A 9,225-nucleotide genomic window follows, 5' to 3' on the forward strand; every position below is an offset into this window, starting at 1 on the left:
ACATGACACCTGGGTAAGAAAAAAGTAAATAAGAAGCCAATTTAAATAGACGGTAATGCAAACGGACGCAATAAATCACTTTTCCGAGAATCAATAGGCGATCATTATAGGTACAACTATTTTCCCCGCTCTAGAGGTAAATAACCACTGAGAGGCTTTGAATGAAATTTAAAAATTTAATATATTCAAAATTAATCTATAATTTAACGTTAATTTAATATGAGAAATATCCAAAAAATTTCACACGAGGAATATATTGAAAGCAATATTTTATCAGGAAAATGCAAAAAAGTTTCTCCAGATTCATGTTATGAACAGTGGATTCTATGGTTCTCGGCCAAACTTGAAGGAACTTCTTCAAAAAAGTGAATAATTGCAACTCTGTAGGTTCCGCTGATTTTTTTTAAAAACGACCGTTTTCGCCGAATAGTCGACATCATCAGGTGAACCAATCAGGGGACATTGATAATATCGACTATTCCACGAAAGCGGTCGTTTTTAAAATAAAAATCAGTGGATCATAAAAAGTTATTAATATTCACTTTTCGTAATGAATGGTTTCATTAATTCCATCAACAGTTTACCTAATTAAATTAATCTCAAGTTCGGGAAGTTAATAGCCAGTTTCACTCAATTGATGAGAAAAAATTCAAAATCGGTCATTAAAGTAAAAATTTTACATCACTCTCCGGTTTAAATAATATAGGTAGTTACAAGACATAATAGAGTGTGTTGCTGCAGGAAAATATTTGATAGTGATGGGGGATTGGATTGCGACGGTAGGCGAAGGAAGAGATGCTGATGAGGTGGGGGACTACGGTTTAGGTACGCGGAATGACCATGGGGGAAAGCTATTGAGTTCTGCAGGAGACAGGGGTTAGTCATCACCAACACTTGGTTTAGACACCACAAAAGACGCAGGTATACATGGAAAATGCCAGGTGACTCAGAAATGTATCAGCTAGATTATATCCTGGTTAGACACAGGTTTAGGAATAGTGTGATAAATTCGCACAGCTTCCCGGGAGCGGATGCGGACTCTGACCACAATTAAGTTGTTATGAAATGTAGCGTACGTTTCAAAAAGATAAGGCAGGGGCGGCGAGTTAAAAACGGAATGTAGAAGCATTAAATGGTTTGAAAAGGAAGGAATACAAACAGGCGGTAGAGAAAATCATGGAGGATGGTAAAGGGCTTATAACTATCGAAGAAAAATGGGAAAGTATCAAGAAAGGGCTGTCTAAAGCCCAAAAAACACTATTGGAACCGTTAACGCAAAAAGGACTAGGAAACCATGGATCACGGATGAGATGATTACAAAGATGGATGAGCGGCGAAAATGGAAGAATATAAATACAGAATTAGGCAAAATTAAGTACAAAGAATTAAACAATAAATTGATGCGGGTAACAAATAAAGCAAAAGAATCATGGTGGAAGACGCAGTGAGAGGATATGGAAAGTCTGCAGAGGAAGGCTGAAATCGGTGCGCTGTACAGCAAAGTTAAATATTTATCGGGAAGTAAGAAAGGGAGATCAACGATAGCAGTTAGAGATAAGGCGGGTAAGGCAATAGTTGACGCAGGAAAGATCCAAGAGAGATAGAAGGAATATATAGAAGAACTGTATAGTAAAGAGCTTAGACCAACAAAGTTAGATATTGAAAAATAATATGACGTAGAGAAAGATAGCTTAGATCCAGGCATACTCGAGGATGAGATAGAAAGGGCATTAAGGGAGATGAAACTAAATAAGGCCGTGGGGGTGGATAACATTCCTGCGGAACTTTTAAAATGTTCAGGAAAATGTGGGAGGAAGAGGCTATATGGGCTGATTCTTAGTATCTATGATGAAGGAATCTGGTTAGAAGACTTCGTGAGATCAGTTTTAGTTCCTATTTCGAAAAAGGTAAAGGCTACATCATGTCAAGACTACAGGACAATAAGTTTGATATCCCACGGAGCTAAGGATGTTCTTGGAATCATTAACAAAGGATAGAGAGTAGGGCAAATTATTATTTAGGGGATGATCAGTTTGGGTTTAGGAAGGGGAGAGGTATGCCTGATGCTATTGTAGCAATGAGATTGTTAATCGAGAGGAATATAGAATACAATCAGGAAGTATTGTCCAGTTTCGTAGATTTCGAAAAAGAGTTTGATAGAGTGAATTGGGAAAAACTCATGAGGAAATTGCAGAAAAAAGGAATAGATTGGAGGGAAAGGAGGCTGATCCGCAACCTGTACATGTCTCAGACTGCTCAGGTACGAGTGGGGAACGGGGAGTCTGGTTGGGCAGTGTTAGGAAGAGGTGTAAGGCAGGGTTGCCCATTATCACCGTTGCTGTTCAACCTGTATGCAGAGGAAATGATTAAAGAGGCATGGGAAGAACTGGAGTTAGGAATGAAAGTGGGCGGGGAATTCGTACAACCAGTTAGGTTTGCTGATGACCAAGCTTTAGTTTGTCAGTCAGCCAATGGGCTGCAAGCATTGCTTAGTGAATTGGAAATTCAGTGCGACAGGTATGGGAATAGAATCAATATTAATAAAACCAAGGTTACGTGATTTCCTTGAAAGGGAAAGGCTAAGATAAACATTTAAATAGGAGGGCAAAAGCTAGAGCAGGTAGAACAGTTTACGTATATCGGAAGTGTTTTGGACCAATACGGTCAAAGTAGTAGGGACGTAAGGAGAAGAATTGCGCTAGGCAAAGAAGCTTGCTCAAGGAGGAGGGAGTTGGTTACAGGGACGTTAAGTAAGGATATTAAAAAAAGACTCAATGTGAAGAAATGTGGGTGTGGAGAAGAATGGAGAAGGTGAAATGGACAGGGAAGAAAACAAATGAGGAAGTACTTGGTATGGTGGGCGAGGAGAGAAGTTTGTTGGGAGAAATCCTATGGAGGCAGGAAGAGTGGATGAAGGGGGCCTATTGTAGAGTAGGATGCGGGATTTTATGTTTTTTTACGATTAATAAAATATTTTTTTGGAATTTGTGTCCATTTAAAAACCTACCTTAATCGCTAGATTACATAAAGAATAATATATTTCCCAAGTGTAATCATATCATTTATGTGGGCAAGATTTCCAAAATAATTCACGAAAAAATTAAAATTGAGCGCCTGTTTTAAAATGAAAACCTTTATGGCGAGTTCATATTTGCTAGAAATCGTAGAGTTGAATGCAGTTGGCTTCTTCTGTCGCATTTTAATTCCATCCATGTGAAAAGTATCCTCGTAGTTAAACGTGCTCGTTAAACGTTCAGATAAATGGTTTTTAGAAAATATAATCCCATTATGGATTTGAATAGATCAATTACACTGGGGGAATATCATCAAATATTGGTCACTCGCATATTACTATTCATTCCTGACCATGAACTCCGTGACTGCGGTTTGCAATATAATGGAGCTTAATTATAAACCATTAGTTAAGGGTCAAGGGAAAAAGTGATACTTTTTTTCTACGATTGTACGAATTACAACAAGTGCCAAATATGAACCCCATTAAACGGAATTTATGGTGTGTTTTCAAAATACTGCAGGCATTTCGGAAAAATCTTTCTTAATGAGAGAGCAACTAAATTAGGCTGCACAGCATTGTGGGTAAGAATATGACAACGGATTAAAACAATTGCCAACCACCTCTCAACAGTCGCACTTTTAAACGCGCTCAAGTTAATTTGATTTTTTGTATCACTATCCCCAAACCATGCATCAAATCACACATGAGGCATTTTCTTAGCCACTGAATGGGTGATAAACCTCATTTGTCCGTCACGTCAAGCAGCTCCATCGTCTTTTCTTAAGGCCAAAGGTAATAATGTCAGGCAGTAATTCCCCAGTGAATTCGCCTTCGTTCTCTGATTTTCAACGTCATCGCCCAATTAACCAACACTTACAATCCAGGAGCCAAATGCCAGCCAAAAGTTTAACGGCGCATTATTAAATAAAAATAAAAACATTATCCGGCTGTAAACTCGGTTGAATCTTAAGTGACGTCTTAAAACGATCGCTTTCAAGGACTTCAGCTATCGTAACTTTCCGCTTGCATGTGGTAGCGGACCTCAACGTACTTAGTTGATGCAGGCCCAGGCCTCGGGGAATACTAAAATGGGGGCAGGGCGGGATATAAATCACCACCGTCTAAAAGATTCGATTCGCTGAAATATCAAACGCGAATCGTAATTTTTCCGTCTCATGAAACATTTTTTTAAAGATTTAATTTTCACGAACGAAGTCGAAGTCCGGGAAAATTGACGGGTACACTCACACCCCAACTTGGCGCATAGTTCGGATTTTCATTCCGAAGAGGGAGACGGTAACAATACAATTGTTTGTTTCGCCAAAATTGGTATCCAGGGATACGGCGTCAACATGTCTGAAATCCCTTCAATGAATAGACTTGAATAGGTTCAACGTATACAAACACCCTAATTATTTATTCCCGATTACCCTGCGTAATTGGTCACTCAATCAAATGAAGATTATTTTGGGACATATTCAGGTAATGCGTTCAATTATGTGATCAAAATCAGCAAAAAATGTAGATTTCTAAATTTAAAAAAAATATTGGGAGGATTATTCTTTAATTATGCATACGGGAATCTCAGAAATAAATGGAATAAAATGTTGGCATTATATCATGCTTGGAATGCTCGCGATTTTATTTTTTTAAATATTCTGGCAACTACCATACGAGGAATTTCAATAGTCATTATTCAGAAGAAAAATATTTCATTGCTTTGATAAAGCCATAATAAGATGTGATTAAAGTTCCACAGTTTAATACTATTCCCTTTTTCGTTTACTCAACTTTTTGCACGGAGCGATTATATCGAAAATTCCCAATAAACGGGAATTCATTTTCAAAATTAAACATCAATTAAAATTCACTCCCTCATAAAATCATCCATGGAAATCCATTGAAATCATCATTGAAAATTAAACATCAATGAAAATTAAATAATTTTCAGCTCGATTTGTTATGCGGTATAAAAAGGTTAATCTGGTAATAACCCTCACCATAAAACAGTAATTTATATAAATATTTCACCCATGGACTGTAGAATGCTGCGAAATATCCACGCTATATTCGCGAAAAAAACACTCGGATTCCGAGATACATGTATCATAGTTTAATATCATTATTGACGTTGGTATCCCAGTCCATTTATCGAGTAATTCCCGAATTTTAAATTTTATCTCGAAATGTAAATCGTGAGAAAGGAACGCGTGCTTTATTTAACGTCCGAACACGAGCGGAAATATGCGCGCCGCACTATGCGTCGAAATCGCTGAGGGATGAAAGTCAACTCCCCCTGATGTGCAGGGCGACTGCTGCCATGGATCAGAGGACCAAAGACCAAAAATCCAAAACCAAAGTTCCGACCGAAAATCAACTCCAGGGCTTATGCGAATTAATTCCGGGACCGCGTCCTCTTAAAGCGGCCGACTCCATTCGCGGACCGCGGCGGGGAAAGGGCTCCACCACCGCCGGGGCAGGCAGGTCCCCCACCCTCGATGCGAATGCGAATTGAACGCCACCTCTCTCTCGCCATTGCGGCCCGCCCTCCTTCCCCCCCCCCCCCCCTAGGCATCCAGCCTCCACGAAATGGATGGCGACGAAGAAAGCGAAGGAAGGAGGAGGAAGAGAGGAAGAGAGGGAGGGATGTGGAGAGAAAGGGGTTGGGGGGAGAGAGAGAGAGAGAAGGCCTATTTGAGCTCTCTTTGGAGACCCATTGTTGTAGCGAGTAAACAAGTGACGTGCTCGGAATGGCCATTGTCGGCGGGAGGGAATTGTTGTGCGAGGAAAGTTAATGAAGAGGGCGGTGTGGATGGGGATGGGGGGGGCGAGGGGGTGGGTGGGGGCGGGGAGAGAAATTACTTCCACGCTCAGAATACGAGTCGTTTTGAAAGACGTGTCGAAATAACGTGCCCTTTCACTGATCTATTTACAGAGGGAACCCAAGTACGACGTGGACAGGGGCGGCGGCGCTGCGATTTAGCATCATTCTTCCCGTCTCATCTGTGGTCAAAAATGGTATCTAAGCAAAACCAAAAAGCTTTCTTTTCTGGGGATGCACATCTCCAAGGGGAAGAGATGATCTCCCTCACCTCACACCGTTTGCATTTGTGAGGACTCTATGATACTTCATCTTTGTCTATTCGATTCTAATGGCTTATTTTTTTCGACTGAAAGGCAAGTCCGGTCAAATGAATGTGAATTTGACTTCAATGCGGAAGGAGGAGCTTCAGATCGTGAATAATGTTTCTCTATCTTCTGCAAAAACATTCGTACAACATATCGTATAAACATACGTACAACAGCACATTTGATAGTTTACGGGGCAAGAGGAATTTCGGGGTCTTGTTAAACTGGAGGTGATCATTAAACTACATCTACGGGCATACGTACACGGACCACTTCTCTTTGAAGCAGAATTTTTATTCAAGTCAAAGTCACTCCTTTGGATAGCAGTTTTTTTCGATGCAGTGCTGCTAAAAAGTATAATGGCGGTATTTGAAGAAATACTTTACCCTCTCTTTGCAGATAGTTGCCGACATGTTCTTCAAAGAGGAATGAATACAGGAGAAAAGAGAGAAATTATCTCAATTTCAGACTGAAAAAGAGTCGACTTAGCGGAAGAAAACGATGAAGTTTCTCCTTTAATGAATGTTTGAGCATGGCCGGTTAATTTTGGGAGTTTTAATTATGCTTCATGACCACAAATCAAATAAGGATCGAAACTTCCTCAGCAGAGATGCCTCTACCCACCTACCAATAGGTATACAATTAGGGGTTTCCATTTAAGGAAGTGGCAGACGGGTTAAATCTCTAAATGCAATTGAATATTACCGCGGCTGTTTGCGGACCAAGTAGATATTATTTCGTTGGAATCATGTGCTTCAAAGAAAAAATGGTCGCCATAGAGTTACAATGAGATTCGTTGATTTTTTTATCACGGATTTTTATTGAAGATTAATGTGGAAGGTCAGCATTTATTTTAAAATGAGTTTAAACACGTTAGAAACATATTCGACTGATATCAACATAATAAAGCATATCAAGTTACTGCTGACTAAGATAATCAGCAAAAACTAAAACAAGGATGGTATTAATAAAGCAATATAAAATTATTCGCTCTGTTATTTCCCTTTCGAAAGCCCAAATTCCTAAAAATTGCCCGTACCGAACGCTTTAGCTTTGAAATAATAATACCGCTTAAGTGTGTCGAACATTTATGATACTGTCTCGAGATTTTCGGTGCAAGAATAAATATTTTCATATTTTTTGGTGGCTTTATAGAGTTCAATATGGCTTGCAAAAATGCATGATAATTTTGCAAAGGTTGAAGTGATGGATGCTCATTTCATTCTAAACAAATAAGACTGCGAAACCAGAGACAAAAGTAGTTTATCTGGGGTTTTTTAATTTAAAAAAACTAAATCCGTTAGAAACCACCCAAACGGGAAAAATAATTTTGATTGTCGCAATGGATTGATTATTCACGCGCTTACACTGAACTTCAAATTTTAAAGCATGCGACGTATATGTTATGATTTTAATCTGATGGAAATACGTTTTCGTCTAGAGACGATATGCCACCCCAATCGGATGGATGCAACGGGCTTGCTCGTTTGCCAATCCAACCGCGAATTGCAATTATGCATGCATGTGAATATGCGTAAACGCGGGCGTACTTCAGTAATTGTAAAAATCGGTTTGATTAAAAAGATAAGGTCTTGTTTCCGCAAAAGGAGAAGACATTTCACAGCGGGCGGGCTAAATGCTGGCGGAGCGTCAGGCCTTCCCGCCATTGTGTCGGCCGCTTTTAAATTCCAATGACCAAAACAGGAACGTTGCACAATATAAGCGACTCCATATTTCCGTATGAAGCGAACGGAAAATTAGGGGAAGAAGAAGGGAAGGGCTGGTCGGTGACTCCCACCTCGATCATGGGAATCCAGTCCCCCGTGGGCCGGCATTTGCCGCGGGGGGGATGATTATCCGGGGGGAGGGGGAGAGATATTTACAATGGGAAGATTGGATTTGCATCGGAAAAGGGGATCGATGGGTGATATTAAAAAGGTCGGGTACATTTTTCGACGCCGAACAGACCTTTGTGTCCCCCCGGGCGCGATAGCCCTATCCATCGGACACTCCCGATAAAAGCCAGCCACCCGCCGCTGAACCACCAACGGGTAAACACACACCCCATCTACTCACAGTAATGACGCAGCGTATTTGCGGTAGCTCTTGACCAGCGTGTTACGTTCGAATCAACGATTGAGATTCCGAATTCGCCGCCCCCCTCCATGAACTACGAGTACTTGTATTTTGTTGGGGTAGCACCTCCCAGTTGAGTGATTCCAAATAGTTATGGACCACTATTGATCCATGGCATGGTGCGTTGTCATGGAGTTAAATCAGCTCCTCGTGTCTTTGCTCATATTCCGTCTTTTTTCAGAAGCAGAGCACGGCGCACTCAGATCAATTGCTGGTGGTCACGTTGATGGGCATTGACAGTTGCACCATGTTTCAACAGTTCATCATGGCAGATGGCGACACCCCGCTGATCCCACCAGACGCACTGCAGCGTCTTCCGTCCGAAGCGATTAGGCCTTGCGGACTATATCGATGGTTGACCGGGATCAACCCACGCTTTTTTGCGTCGAGAATTTTAAAAGTACATCCACTTTTCATCGCCAGTCATAATCCGATGCAAGACGACTTTCTTTTTGCCTGAAAGGCAAGATTTCGCATGTGTTTTGACGTCGCTCCATCTGCCTATCGTTCAATCCATGAGGCACCCATTTTCCGATCTTTTGAACCTTTCCAATGGCACGTAGGTGCATGAAAATGGCTGGTTTAGTAAAACCCAATTGCGTGGCAAGCATTTTTTGCGATTGCGTGTCATATTCGTCCAAAAGAGCCTGCCAATTGATGGTCCTCAACTTTCCTAGGCCGATTTTCACGCTCCTTATCGCTCAGGTCGAAATGGCCGTCTTTAAAGCGAGGAAACCAATCTCTGCACGTTCTATCCGAGAACGCACTGCCGCCATAGGCCTCATCAAGTATTCGATGATATTCGGCCACCGATTTTTTTCAAATTAAAGCAGAGCTTCCCACACATGATCATTTTTAGGCAAGTAATATGACATAATTACCATACGAACAACTTAGGTTGTTGTATGAAATTGCTGATGATGTGCACCGAATATTTTGTTTAC

The sequence above is a fragment of the Hetaerina americana genome, unplaced genomic scaffold, assembly GCF_022747635.1.
Source record: "Hetaerina americana unplaced genomic scaffold, ioHetAmer1.1.p SCAF_7, whole genome shotgun sequence".
NCBI classification, from domain to species: Eukaryota; Metazoa; Arthropoda; class Insecta; order Odonata; family Calopterygidae; genus Hetaerina; species Hetaerina americana.